The following is a 15644-nucleotide window of genomic DNA, read 5'->3' as shown; positions in this document are numbered from 1 at the left end:
TTATTTGCAGGTGAATAACAAGTATTATTAAAAATATCACATTTTGTGTATATGCTGATAATGGGAATTCAGAATGGGCACCTTATTTTTCCCTCAGAAGAGCAAGTGATTCTCTGACCGGTCTGTTGGAGCCTAATCAGTACTTCCAGAAGGCACTGTGTTGGCAGGTTTGGTTGGGTTACTTTCCTTCCTTGTTGAAAGAGCAAGGCCTCACTCAATGGTGGCCTCAAGGTGGACAAAGACTGCGATGTAGTAGGTCGGGTAAACACTCACTTCTCACCCAGTCTAGAAGAATGAGATCACCTCGGGTCTGTGCTTTAAATCTTGTACCGCTTAAATCTTTTACATGGCATTCTTTGCTGCAACAAGTCATCAGCAGACAAAGGATCTCCCTCGTCCACTTTCCAGGACCACAGCTCAATAGCCTCATTGAAAAGGTCCTTTGTGGCCTCGTGTCGGTTCACATCTGAAATTGTCAAAATGGGGAGATATTCCATCAGAGTTGGTTGAATGATCCTTAGATTCATCACAGTGGGATTAAGTCAAGCTCACTGCAGAGATCACTGGAGAAGACGGAGTTAAGACGAGCTATCCAACCTTGGAGTGAGTCATATGAGGTCCCCTTACACAGGCTCTGATACATACCAGCTCAACAATTACTGGGAAACAAGGATTGAGTCATATGAATCTGTCCACATGGTTTCACGGACACCAAACGATACACTATAGAGATCTCATGGGAAGCTGTGCGTGAGAGATCAGTAAAACGCGGGAGGCTATCCGCCATATAAGGAGTAACAAAGCCTCAGCTCTCAAAGTCTTCCATTGCTGAAAAGGACACTGCTGTGAAAATTGTTAACAGCTGAATTAAGAGACACCTTAATAAACTATGTACAGAACTGTACCAGTCAATTATTACCTGCGGCTGGGAATTGGGAAAGGTTAAAAGAAACTCCTACCTCTGGGAGAAGTTGTAAGTTAGCCAGGGGCAGATAACCTGTACTGACTAAGAATGAAGTTTAGGTTTGATCAGCCAGTTACACAACTTCGGAAAAATGTGGTGTATGCCTCCACATAACTTTGGTCAAACACTTGGGGCAGGAGTCAGGCTGAATGGAAGCTCTGCAGCCAGAAAACATCACATGACTTTCCAAACGGATTCGTGGTAATATGCATCCTCAAGAATTAAGAAGAGAAATGAGAGGGACATGTAAGGGTTTCCAGTACATTACACGATGGTGTTAAGGCCCAGAGTTTTCAGGAGAGAAAGGTTATTTATGGAGCCCAATCTACCTGGTATTGCTCATGTCCTTGTTTAATGTAGAAGAACATCTTCTCCACTTCCAGAGTGTTAATTCTTAAGAAGTCAATCCTCAACAACTGGAACAGTTGTATTCCTCCAGTGTTTGAGATGACCTGAACAACTGTTATAAGCCGTAACGAGCGGTTTGCCTGGGAACGTCGTCCCACTGTAGGAACGTCAAATCTTGTTACTACAGGATCTCTAGGTATCCTGATTTTATATGCATGGTGTAAGTCCTCAGTACATACTACAAATACCCATATAATTTACGGCAATGCCACAAAATAGGAGTGTGTGTCCCCGAGGCTCCACACCCCTCTCCAACACAAGTCAGACTTAATTTTATCCAACTGGGCTATCTTTTCAGGTGTGTGGCACCAATATGTCAGGCCCTTACAGAAGGTTTCTCAAATCGGTACACAGGGAGAGGTCTTTCATGATTTGTTATAGTCTCACTCCCACTGTTCAGGTGAGATATGCTTACCTAGGTTCCTTTTCCCATCCATTCTGCATGTGGAACCGGAGCCCAGGAGGTATTTATATATTTGAGCAATAAGGTTTCGGTTGTGTCTCTGATCTTTCAACCATTTTTCAAATGTTGTCAGAGGGCGAGAGGCTTCTGTTTTCATTGTAGAGGGCAACACTCAGTAACACACCTGAAGGTATGCAACTTGTTCTATTTCCAACACAGGTATTGTCTTTATTTCGTCAAGTGGCTTAACTGCATGGTATAACAAGCGCACCATAACAAAGCGGAGCCTTCCAGTTTTTATATTGGCCTTTCCCTATTCACAGTGTAAAATTGGTGTTAAAACAAATGGGGGTAAATGGGGAGGGGAACGTAGTCCATCCCTTACATACACACACCCCATCCCACACCGGGAAAGTCACCTTAGTGACTGGGAAGAGTATAGTCCAAAACGTCTTTGATGTCAGAATAACCACGGGACCAGTCAGAGTGGTGTGGCAGCTATTCAGTGATCGATATAGCACCACTACTTTTAGGTCTCTAGTTTCTTCCATTTCACCAAGTATTTGAACTGAATAAACATTTGCTAGAGTTCATTTAGTTGTCTAGTTGTGCTGCCTCTGATTGCAGTCGAGTTCTAGGACTGAACCACATTTCTCAAACCTTAATTAGGCTAACATACATCTAATCAACAGTTTTTCAAACTCTTTGTAGGTCCTGGTAAAAGCAGACTTTGTCGCTTCCTTAACCAATTTAGTCAGTTTCTCAGTTCAGATGTCTGTTATATGTCAGACAACACATTTAAAACTAGAAACACAGAGGACGCCATGACTTTGGTCTCAGTCTATGGGTTTAACATGCTTTTCAATGACATGTACTCCAAATTGTAGGTATGCTACCAGCGGATCCTTTAAAGACCTATTCTTGTTTTCTACTGGACATCCTGTGCCTTCTGGCACACCATTATTTCAACCATGAAATATGCTTTTTCTATTCTGTCAGAATATCAGTACCTAGGTTATCCATGAATTTTAGTATCTTTGAACTAGATTTGTTGTGCAACTTAGAATTCTGGAGGAGGCAATTCTCAATTTGCATGGTTACTGTGTAGAACTTTCGTGTTTGAAAACGCAAGTCTGTCGAAGCTTACGCTTAGGCGGATGAACTGATGGTGGACAGCTGTAACTATTTCTTCATTATTGTTTACCGCAATGTCAATGGGGCAACTGTCTTCTGTAAATTGCTAAATCTTACATTTTGCAACAAGTACAGTAGGTTGCCAGGAACCAATGCACACAGTCTTTTTGGGTGGCTAACATGAATCTAAGCGAGCTGACGATTCCTTCGAATTTAATACAGGACCATTGTTTTAAAGGCTTCAAGACGTCAATTTCACAGAGTAGTAGGGCAGTGATATCCTACTTACGGACACTTGTTTTCAACTCTAGCCAGAGGCATCTGCATTGCAATCAGACAGTGGAATGTATCATGCATTTAAGGCCACACTCTTTCTGCGCGCACACACACACCCACACACAAATGCAAGGACGGGTCTTTCCCAGGCCTCGTTCCCAGAACAAGGACAGGCAAGCGCATTTCTTTCACATGACAGCCGTGTTGTTGGAACCACAACTTCCACATACACCGCCAGGGAACGCTCTCGGTTAAGGAGAATTAGTTTCAAGATTTCAGTCAGTGCACTGGCTGAAATCAGCAATGCGTGCACCTACATATTGAGTTTAGTATTTATCCACATTCTCTCCTGCGAGCCAAGTAAGCTCGATTTGACAATACTAACAAATAAGTCTCTGTTCGCATTGCACATCATTGTTTTTCCATATTAGTCAATCTATTCCCATACAGTTTTTCTCTGAGATCTGATGGTGACCCAGACCTGCAATAAAATTGGTATTTCATTAGTGTGTAATATCTGAAAAGGCTTTTAAGTTGAATGAAAGGATGTAGCAACTATGACACACATGCAAACCATACTACATTTATGTGTGTGTCACAGACTAGTTTTAATCAAGGCCCTTACATTTCATGGACACTATTGAAACTGTGAGACACACTAGTCTACATTTTATGTGCCTCAACACAATTTCACTTTACATATTTTTCCATATCTGCATTGTTCTACTCCTTGGTTCAATGATGCACTCTGTTATCCCTTCTCACCATTTATAGAGTGACCTGGTGTCCCACTAATTGGTTGGAGCCAAAGGCTTGATTCCTTTGAAACCTTTCTTGGGGCTACTGCGGTGCACAGATTTAGACCTCAGAAGAAATTTGTTTTGTTATTTAACTTTCGGATTTAAAGGAAGGGCAATATTCAAACATCTACCCAAGTAGTACTGAATGTTAGCAACGAACTGGATGAATAAGAAGCTTGGGAAAAAAAAAAGATGCTTTCCCATTACCTTTCTGACCAAATTCAGAGTGACTCAAAATATGGTTTTCGTTGTATAGGATGATAATGTAAGAATTGGCAGTGTGTGTTGATCTGTTTGTGGACATTAAAGTGAGAGATAAAAATAATCCACTTAATCTTGGATCCAGGTACAAGGATTACAAGGAAAAGCAATAACCTTTTCCGTGTGCACAGGGTAACTGCAATTCAACTTACGGACAGAGAGCATGTTTCTTATAAGGGGAGGAGAATGGACTTGTTTGGTTTCCTTCAGGATGTCTTGGAGTTCAGGGGAAGATGCATCAAAGGGAAGATTTAAGTTGCCACCAAGGTTTTAAACATTCTTGGATAGTTTTACGAATTTCTCTTTGACATGGTGATTGAGACTGGGGACATAAAAAACATTGGCATTACCTATCCTATTGAATCATTACTTTGGCTTTTTCCTTTAGCCATGGCTCGTAAACGAAGTGGAGAACTCAGCTTCTCTGTTAAACTCCGAAGTTTGAACAGAGAAATATAGATTGATTCTCTGCCCTTGTCCTAGATCAGCAAGATTCTTGCCACACGGGGAGGGCTGAGTGGTTCACCAAGTTAAATCTTGCCTTAGTCTACCACAAGGTGGATTTCGAACCAGAGCTCCATCATTATTGCATGCTCTTTGAAACCACTTTAAGGTCATTACTACACTGTTGGGTGCCATTTGGGTTGGATTCTGCAAAAGCAATATTTAGGAGAATCAATCATCCAAATGCTCAAGGATCTCAAAGGAGTCACTGTATTCCAAGATTATATCATTTTTGCACCCAACCTATATGAATAACATTTTAGAACTAGCTGGTTATACTTCAGTACAGGGGGTGGTCGTAAAAATAAAAAATAAAGTGACTTATTTAGGAGGGAAGTAGAGTATTTTTGGGCAGACTACTGCAAAGGACAGCACTTTCATGCATCCTGGGATAGCACAGACCATAGTAGAAGCATCACCCTGGTTGATAAGCCCAGTTTGAAGTACTTTTAGGGCTATGTGAATTAAATTCACATTTCTGCCTCGATAAGCCATACCCGTGTTGTTTTAACAATATGTAATGGATTGATATCCCATTAACATGGAATCTGGAACCGAGAGCACCTGTGAGCAAGAGGAGCCAGAATTGGTGGGCGTCAGAGCACTGAAACCAAGTGACAATGATAGTCTTGTTTTGCCATAGTGGATGCTAGCAATGTTTGGTTAGGAACAGTTTTGTAGCAAAAGAAAGTGAATGAAGGGTTCACTGTAGGATATGCTTGCCATGGTCTAAGGAAAATGGAAGTGATCTGTTCAGCAATAAAAAATGAATTACTGGGAAGCTTTTGAATTATGCCACAGTTCAAGGCTAATTTGAGGTGCAGGAAATGTACTATTTTAATTTACCACAAGCCACAAGTCTTTATTCTTAGTGGTGATGTCAAGTGTTACCCACCACTCGGTGCACAGTTGTCATTCTAAACGTTTGCAGTACCAATTTGACAGTCACAATATTTTTGTAGGACGGCAGAGTGGATTATTTGTCTAGGTACCCCGCTCAGAAAAGTGGTGACAATGAAGAAGACAATGAAGTTGAGTGGTCTGATTATGGCAGTACATGTTGATGAATGATTTGAGTTGGATCCGACCTTCTCTGCAGGGCCACTCAAGATTTTGGCCTTCCTTTACTGAAACCGATTTGTTTGGCTATTAGGAGTCGGTCACTTTACACATGCTAACCAGTGTCAATATGCTAGTGCTCTCTACCTGAAACATGGTGAAATTGGCCTACATCTATTTGGCACATTTAATTTACTTATAAGTCACTGGTAAATGGAACTTCGTGTACAGAGAGCCTGTAAATTATAAGCTAATAGTGACCTCCAGCACTCCTTGTCCTACCCACTAAAGTAGCATTTTAAAACAGGTCTCCGGTCTGCCAATGTAGCCTGTAGTGCATTTTAAACTGTCATTTCAGCCTCGCAAAAGAAACCATTTGCCAGACCTACATCTTCGTTAAAAAAAAAAAGTAGGCCCTAAAGGATCATAGGGCATTGTGCATGGTATTTAAAAAGTAGGACATGAGGGTTTAAGTTTGACAGTTTTTAATGCTGTAAGGCCATCTCTCCAATAGACTAACATTATGCTACCTTATTACACTTAAGTGATAACTTCAGTGTGGGACCAGATAATGTGTCCAAGTACTGGACCCTTGGCTGGCATCAGACTGTACTCCTCCTGAAGAAAAGGTGAAGATGCAGACGTTTTGGACTCCCTACAACAGTAAAGTGGCATTTTTGTTCTGACAATTGGCTGCCCACGACGACCGCCAATGCGAAGCTCCAGCGGGACCGGCTCTTCGCACCAACAGCAACCGGTAACTACGATCGCCAATGACAACGACCAGCTCTTCGGGCTACAGTAGCAATAGGTTCACGACACCGGACTTGCTCCTCACATTGACAATGACCTCCTTGCAACCCCCGCGAAAGCGAACTGCAGCTCATTATTCTGCTCGATCCCTACGACTAAGTGTTTTACCTGTATTATTGATTCACTTACCTGACTACCTACTTGCAGTATTGATTTACCTGTGCTTGTATGCTCCCTCACGTACCTACCCATCCCACTTACTACCTATAATTTGTATATACCTAATGACCTGTTATTCACTCTCTTGTTGATATTCCCTGCTTTGTAAAGCGCTCTGATATCTGCAAAGATCTTGTTCGCGCTATATAAAACTTTCAAAATAAAAAAATAAATAAATAAATTCTGTGGACTTCAAAAGGTGACTTTTCAGCAGAACAAAATGGTCCTTGTATCCAGCTTACACTCCATCGCAGTAAGCCTGAACAAGTGACTTTACCCCAGTTCAGCACAAATCAGATAACTACAAGCGGAGCTTTGTGTTTTTTGGCCCAATTTTGATGTTAAACTTTAACAACTCATATCTCGTGTTGCACGGATTAGATCTGTATTGCTTTGGTGTCATTTTATTATTTAGATTTATTTTTTCTAAAATGGTTTGCTATTTATCTTGTGTTGTATTTTCACTTTATTGTGGTTGGAGCGCTGCATAAATAATTTACAGATTGCCTTCAAGTTAAGGCGGGATGCTGTGCGCCAAGCTGCCCGATGGTTAAGCACAGGTTCATTTAGTGACTTTTGTAGTTCACATTGACATGGATTGTGTTTAATTTTTTAGTTGGATTACTGACAGTGATTGCCATGCGGCTATTGAGAGTGACATTTTGGTGCAGAAAGTTATCAAATTTGTTGTGGGTTGGCAGAGGAAGAAAAACTTGGATGAGGGTTCTGTAGATGATTTATTGATTAGGGCTGACAAGTTAGTTCCCCAAGAGTAGATGAGGTCTGTCATTGTTCTCAAATTATCATGAGATGCATGGGGTGCACCCTGACTAAGTGGAGGGTCTGAGCTGCCTTCTAATGGCCAGACATGGAAAAAGATGTGGGGATGAACGCAGGCTACGAGAAAAACATGGAGTATGCACAGCTCCTCTATAGCCTATCAAGTTGCTATTAGGTCCTTGGGTGAAAGTCTGTATGGATTTGTTGGGTCCTCTCATTCTGTTCTCGTCACACCTCTGTTTTGGCGTATTTTTGGTAGATTACTACACCAAGTGGCATGTCAGGTTTTTGTCTAATCCCAGCACTGGAACGTGGTGTCGGTCCTGAAAGATTTTTTTTTTTCTAGAGAGGATTTCACAGAACACGCAGTGTCAGACAATGGGTACAATTCATAAGCAGGGAGATGGGATACATTTCTAAAATCCATAGAGTGGAACATTATAAAAGTTCATTCTATCAACCTCTGACACACTGATTAGACTAACGGAGCGGTTCTTAACCTTTTGGCTTCTGTGGACCTCCACTGAATCATTATAGGAAGCCGGGGACACCCAGCCAAAGCAATTTCTATGACTGGACCTCAAAAACAAGAATACACAAATGCTCACAATGTTAAATATTTTGTTTAATATGACAATGTTGCTTTTTTATTTGTATATACTTTGATTTTAATTGATTCATTTTGATATTATGGCTAACAGTCGCAGACCCCGCTGGATAGGCCTCGCGGACCGCCAGGGGTCCTTGAACCACAGGTTACGAATCACTGGAGAGAGAGATCGGAGAGTACATACGATGGGCATTAAACAACAAATATGATGTGTTGGGCTGTTAGAACTATTCTGGAGAATAGCTTCTGAAGAGGAAACTCTGAAAGATTACTTGGAACATATAGCTATGACCTGGCTCCCTAATGAATATATAGGACACTTGATGAGCCCATTATCGCCATCTGAAATAAAGGTAGCACTCGCAGGTATGCCATATGTTAAGGCCTCGGGCTCTGATGGCCTTATGGTATCCTTTTACAAGGCCTATCAGGACCTAATCATCTCGCACCTGATCTCACTCTATGAGGAAAAGGCAAAGGTGTGTACTATACCTCACTCTATACATGAAGCAATGATTGTCACTCTGTTAAAGTCAGGCAAGGATTTAACAGAATGTGCTTCATACATAACACTTTCATTACTGAATGTGTAAACCAAGCTATTTGCAAAAATACTAGCAAATAGGCTGGCTCCATTGTTGCCCGGACCGATAAAACAAAACAAACCGGGTTTGTCCCTGGACGTAGTATTACTTCTAATCTCCACACTCTCTTTGGGGTCTTGCAGCAAATGGACCCAGTGGAAAGAGCTGTTGCAGTCTTTCTGGACACCGAGAAGGTCTTCGACTCAAGTCGAGTGGGCATTTTATAACGGCAGTGCTCTGCCGTATAGGTTTACTTGAAACCAGTGGATGCATAATACTCTGATCCAGTGGCCAGGGTCCGTGTGGGAAATACCATTTCTCCATTGTTGGAGATATTCCGGGGCACAAGACAGGGTTTTCCTTTCTCATCCTTCCTATATGCCTTGGTAGCAGAGCCACTGGCAAGTACCATACGGGAATACCATGGCCATAGAGGGATACGCTTCCCAAATTATAACCTAGTTATCACAACATATGCAGATGACATCTTAATATATATCCGAGATCCATAGGAAAATCTTGCTCTGGTCCTTAGAGAGGTGGTAAGGTTTGGAGCCCTCTCTGGACTCCGCATCAACTGGGAGATCCCAATGTCCTAACTCGTGCCTTTTTCACTACCTTGTGCTCAATTATGATTAAGCTCGCTTGGGCTGGGAAGCAACCTCAGGCGAAGTGGGAAACTCTCACAATGCCATACAAAATGGGAGGACTAAGTGCACTTGATCTCGAATTAGATTACATTACATGGCGCAGATTACTTTTGCTCACTATTGGATACATAGCCCGCAAGATATGCCATAATTGTATATAGAAAGAGACACTGCTATATCAAACACGCTCCCTCAGATTCTATTCTCTCCCCACAAGAGGCAACCCAGCTGTTTCAATTCCTTGAATACTACAGAGCAGGTGTGGTGGAGTCTCTTAGAGGCACATGTGGGTTCTATACTATACTCATCACACGTGTTGCTAGAATGATGTGCATGGTTCAAAATTGGCAGGGATAGAGGGGTAGCTGAACCCTCAAAATCATTGCAAATCGTGACAATGGGTGACTTAGTCACTAACGGGAAGGTTAAAAGTTGGAGAATTCTAACTGCAGAGTTGGCATCTCCGTCGACTATGGCTTGTTTTCAAGTCTTTAGGGTCTGCCACTTGCTGCGTGCAATTTTGGGAGCTTATATCCTAGAACCTCCAACTATGCCGGCCTTATCCTCCTTGATAAAAGAAAAAGCACCTTTTGAAATGGTCACAAGATTTTACTCCTTCACACAAGAAGCTTGCAGGCCAACAATGACTAAGGTCAGGCAGGACTGGCAACGAAAATTGGGAACAATTATAGATGGAGTTTGGAGATACTGCTGTGCCTTGATTAAGGACATTTCATAAAATGGAAGGCACAGGTTAATCCAGTTTAAATACATTAACAGGATATATTATACCCCCGAAAGGCTACACAGATACGGGGTACGGGACTCACCTGAGTGTTCCAGAAGCCCAGAACCGATAGCTAACTTTGTACATGTTGCCTGATGTTATCCCGGGGTGTTTGCCTTCTGGAAGGAGGTTATCCAGGAATTATAATGTATAACTGGCACCACATTGGAGATGAATCCACTCGTGGGTCTATTAGGGTACACCAAACAGATCGCGAAAGCGCAGCGTCAATTGGAAGCTATAGGACTCATTGGCCAAAATGAGAGTTGCAATGAGGTGGGTCCGGGGACCGAAGAGCACAGTGGACGAATTGCACACGGATATGATCTATTGTAATACCTATTCTGAGATATATAACTAATTACTCCCCTTGAGACACAGACTCAAAAACATTTGGGGACCTTACCGTACATACTTGGTAGGGAAGGAAACTGGTGAGACTGAGGGCGAAGAGTCACAGGATTAATTATCTATGAATGTGTTGGTATGGGACGGTATAACAGGTTAGATCGCATACGCAATTGGATAATAAGTATGTGTATGTAAAATGTTAAACTTTATATGTAGGTGATCACGTTGTTGAGTCTGCACATAAATGGACTGTACTGAACCCAAGCCTACTATGCAAAAGTGGCGCCCATGCTATGTGTTCATTGCATAATTGTAATCAATAATGGTAAAATACTTATGTTCAATTGTGGGAGTGCAGAAAGGCTAAGCGTGGAACAGTAATGAGAAATGTATGTTTACATATCCGTCTGGTCATTTAACGTAGGTGTTTAATTCACTGTTAAAATAAAATAATGAAAAATACTATCTGCAGCCAGACTGGGTCTTCCTCTCTGGCAGTACCACAATGTGACACCACCTCTCAGTGGATGGTGGTTTTAGATATTGACCCCTTGGGGTTTCAAGTTATGACGATCTTTCATTCCATTTATGGGCTCCTGCCAATATCCAAATCTGATCTTTAATAACGGTTCTCAGTTTGCTCCATACTACTACACCCGAATGTGAGCGCCCACCATCTTTCATTTATTATTTCATGTATGTGTAAAGTGTTTGTCTCAGACTCTAGGCACTCTTGAATATCAGCTGGCTGCATTTCCAATGTCCCGACAGCTGCACTTCACTGTTACCAATGTATTCAGGTCCTGTCAGCACATTAAACCTGCTCCTCTTTACTACCAAGCTCACAGCTACAGTGCACCTATTTTCCTCTTACCAGACAGGCCACTCCATCCGAGTGTGGTTAAGCGGGTGACCAAGGCTACATTTACTTCTTACTGCATTTCCATTTTTGTCCTGCTCTTTTGACTTCTCAATTTTCCCTCTGTTGCAGTGGCACCTGTTTCTCACAGTTCTAATCTCTCCACTATGCTATCAAAATTTCGACCCTCATAACAACTGTAATGGGTAGATTACTCCACCTGCTGCAGGCCACTTCAGTGACACTTTTTAAACCTCACATTTTAAAGTTATCATTTCGTTCTCCTCGAGCAAAGGGTGGAATACATTTCGAGGAATACACCCCCCCAGCCCTACACTGGTATTGTACCAAAGGCCGGATAGTACATCAATGCTAAAAGGCTATCGTATGTAGCACCTACCCACACCTGTCCTAACTAAGCGCCAGCACAGACAACACAAATCACTACAGTGATAGAAAGGCATTTTTGCTGTTTCTATTGGTAATCTCACATTCCTCCAACATCATCACCACTCCCCCTGCACTTTTGCAAGAGAAAAACTGCAGTTTAAGAAGCTAACCTTCAAATAGTGCAAATACCCATTTGTTTTTAGGTCTTGCCTAGACAGCACATGCACGGTCTCAAGACCTATAGTAGACACGAATATGGAGGGTAATTGCTCCTCTTGCTTGCCATTGGTTGATTCTGGCATTGGTCTTCTTATCTTGCTTATGGTAGGCTTTTCTTTAAATACCTCACTTCCGTTTTGTCTCTGGTTTGCAGGAAGCAGCACCGACCAACTACAGTTTAGTTCCGCTGCTGGCTGTTAACTATTCATTTAGGGACTACTTGTTTGTTTATTGAGCTTCTGCAGGCACGACAACGTGCCTCGCATACATTCGGCATGCCCCGCCCACTTTAATTTTCGAAGCAGTTGGGACAATGGCCACCTTTGTTGTTAAATCTAAGTTTCTTCCCAGTGAACCTCGTCCTGCAGAGGTGTGGTAGTGGGCGTGGATACATCTCAATCCGCACAGGGTTGGGCTGGGCGTGCGCAGTCCCGGGCCTCATTGGTATCGTATTCCACTGATGCCTCCTGTGATAAGGCAATCCGGAAGCGGGCCTCCATCCTTCCAGACTGCTGCAGCCTTTGTGCGCCACACGGATCTCTGCTGTGCTGCAAGTACTAATGAAGAGCCCTTCCCTTCTTTCCCTTCCTTCATTCGCTACCCCCTGTCTTCCGCCCTTCATCCTGAGCATCAATGCTGCTCATTTTCCCTGCTCCCACTTCCGTTTCTCTGCCCCAGTTCCTCCTATTGCTCTCCCAATTACTCACCCATTACCATCTTGTTTTCTTCCTCCTTTTCACCGTTGCTGCTCTATTTCCTCAGTCCTCTTTTTCTGGTTTCCTTCCTCCCTTATTTTGCTATCTCTACTTCCTTCCCCGTTTCCGTCCTCGCTCGCAAACCTAGGTTTTGCCCATGTCAGCCACTTTCGATTCTGTCGACCTCCAAGCTTTTAACCAACCACAGGAGGGCGGCAGGCTTCAATGGCAAAACCATGGAACGTTTCACATTTTTCACAAACAATAGATCGCATCTGCCTTCGTGGACTGCTAAATGAACACTACCTCGCTCTCTTTAAAAGAAGTGCTTCGAAGCACTCCCGCTGCTCTGAGTGTGTTCAGCCGAAGCCACTTGTACACAGTGAACTTGTGGTATGCTCTAGTGACACACACACACACACACACACACGATATTTACTACCGCAGTGTCTGATTGAATGGGTCGTGTTCGCATTTTGCTTTATCACACAGCCTTCGGAAAGTGTGTGTGTGTGTGTGTGTGTGTGTGTCTGACTCCCAAGCTTGACTCTAGGGTTTAGGTTGATCACCATTTCCATACTAATAGGGAAAATCGAGCACGACATACCATCTCTGTAGCTCCTTGGCTAAGAGTTTACCCAGTGCATGCTTCACAGCGCTATTGGTCACTAGAAACAAGAAGGCTGTTTCGAGGGATCTAATTCGATGTGCCGTTTCTCCTGGAAGGTTATGAGAGTGTGAACTGCTATGGTAGCCCTGCAAACTCGTTAATTACGGCTGCCCCCTTAAAGCCCAAAATACCGTTTGTGAAAAATAACCAAGGGCAATGTGCACCAATGTATGCTTTTGCGCAGAGTGGGGCGGGACCGTTTGTAAAATACATTTGGAAAACCCCTGCTATCAGCTACTCGAGTGAGCCATCCCTGCCTCTGTTGATGTGCCAGGGCGTGGCCCCTGAATGTAGTCGCCGAATGGCTAATACATAATAAAAATTTGCTGCGTGAAAGCCATATTGCTGCGTAATCTACAAACTACACAAACTGTGTTATTTTGGTCGACTTGTTTTCCGCTAAATTGTAATACCTTAGTATTTATTTTATTTATTTTATTTTATATGCTTATAAAGCGCCAGACTAGACCCCCGAAGGGGTATCTCCGCGCTATAACTGCAGATGGAAGTGAGAATAAAAAGTGTAGCCAGATGTAATATGACCATCAGTTGCTAGAGAACAAGTAAGTTTTTAGATTTCTTCTAAACATCATATGGTTGGTGATAGACCTTAGTTCCGGCGGCAGTGTGTTCCATAGTGTGGGTCCGGTGTGACCCAGTGCACGACCACCTTGCCTGGCTTTCTTAACTCTAGGTACCTTCAGTAGACGCTGATTGCTGGAACGCAAAGAGCGTCCTGGGATATAGGGCTGAAAGATGTCAGTAAAATACTTGGGGCCCATCCCTGTTAGGCGCTTGTGTATAGTACATAGGGTCTTGAACTGAACTCGCTTCTTTACCGGAAGCCAGTGTAGATGAGTCAGTAGGGGGCAGGATGGTGTCCTTGGTGGGACATTCATGATAATCCTTGCTGCGGTATTTTGAATAACCTGCAATTTCTTGATTTGCTCCTCGTTGGCTCCCAGGAGCAAACCATTGCAGTAGTCTACCCTACTGATAACCAGAGCCTGCACCAGAGTTTTTCTGTGGTGGTCCGGTAGATAGGGGAAAACACGTCTTAACATCCCGATAGCCCGGAAACAGGTGCCAGCTACTTGATTAATATGATCCTTGAAGGTAAGTTGTTGGTCAAATAGTACTCCTAGGTTTTTAACCTTGCTATTGGGAGTGGGGACAGGACCTAGTTCTTGGGGCCACCAGTCCGATGACCAAAGTGCCGTCGCTTGGCCGAACAACATAACTTCGGTTTTCCCGACATTACACTGCAGACAGTTTGATGACATCCAGTCTGCAATGGCTCTCATGCCATCTGCAAAAGATTTTTTTATTGCAGGTGTAAGGTTTTTAAAAGGAAAAAGGAGTTGGGTGTCGTCAGCGTACGACACGGGGGTGAACCCGAAAGGTCTTGCTAGGTTGGCAAGGGGGGCCACATATATGTTGAAGAGTGTGGGGCTCAAACAAGAGCCCTGTGGTACTCCCTTATTGAGCTCCCTATGGGTGGATTTGTGGGAGCCCATCCTAACCTCTTGGGAACGCCCGGACAGAAAGCTCTCCAACCACGCCAAAGCCTCACCTTCTATTCCTACCTCCTTTAGGCGATGGAGAAGCACCTTGTGAGACACCGTATCAAAAGCGGCGGAGAGGTCCAACAGCACCAGAATCATAGAGCAACCATCATCCAGTGCCATTTTGATGTTATTGGTCACTGTTTGAAGTGCTGATCATATGTAATACATTATCTTGGTTTCCATTGCGCCTGAGGCCCGGTACTTTTAGGGATTTCGAAAACTGTAAAAGCACAGTACGAATTCGCTCTAAATTGCTTACTGCAAACAATAAGACAGAATATTTTCGATTGTAAGAGGGTGTTTTTAAAATACATTACGGCAAGTTTGTCCAAAACCTTGGCCGCTTTCCAGGACTTTAAATTTAGAAAGTTTGCATTAAACAACAGAAAGCACAGACTACTCTTTTTGTGGCATTCGCAAGCTTGATAATAACAAGCATTTGCAATGGAACAGGTCTCACATTTACGCAGGTTTGAGCTATTCGCATTGTAAACGCCAATTCCTTTTATTTATGCTTTGGTTTTTAAAACATAAATAAAAGGCATTGTCATTTACAATGCCGATAGCTTAGACTTGCATAAACACGAGACCTATTGCATTGCAAATGCTTGTTGGTTTAGTCATTGAACGGAATGTTACTTTCAAAAGGACACATCCATGATCTTTGAGCATTTAAAAGGGCGCTGCATTCTCCTATTTT

The 15644-nt window shown here is 42.9% G+C and overlaps 1 protein-coding gene across 2 annotated transcripts in view; it reads right to left on the bottom strand.

The window, feature by feature from the left end:
• CHD9 (chromodomain helicase DNA binding protein 9) overlaps positions 1-15644 on the bottom strand; it is a 2123706-nt gene that overhangs the window by 1995647 nt on the left and 112415 nt on the right. The window lies entirely within an intron of this gene.

This window comes from Lissotriton helveticus, chromosome 12, assembly GCF_964261635.1.
Source record: "Lissotriton helveticus chromosome 12, aLisHel1.1, whole genome shotgun sequence".
In the NCBI taxonomy this organism is placed as follows: Eukaryota; Metazoa; Chordata; class Amphibia; order Caudata; family Salamandridae; genus Lissotriton; species Lissotriton helveticus.
This window is presented reverse-complemented; position numbering and strand designations above follow the sequence as displayed.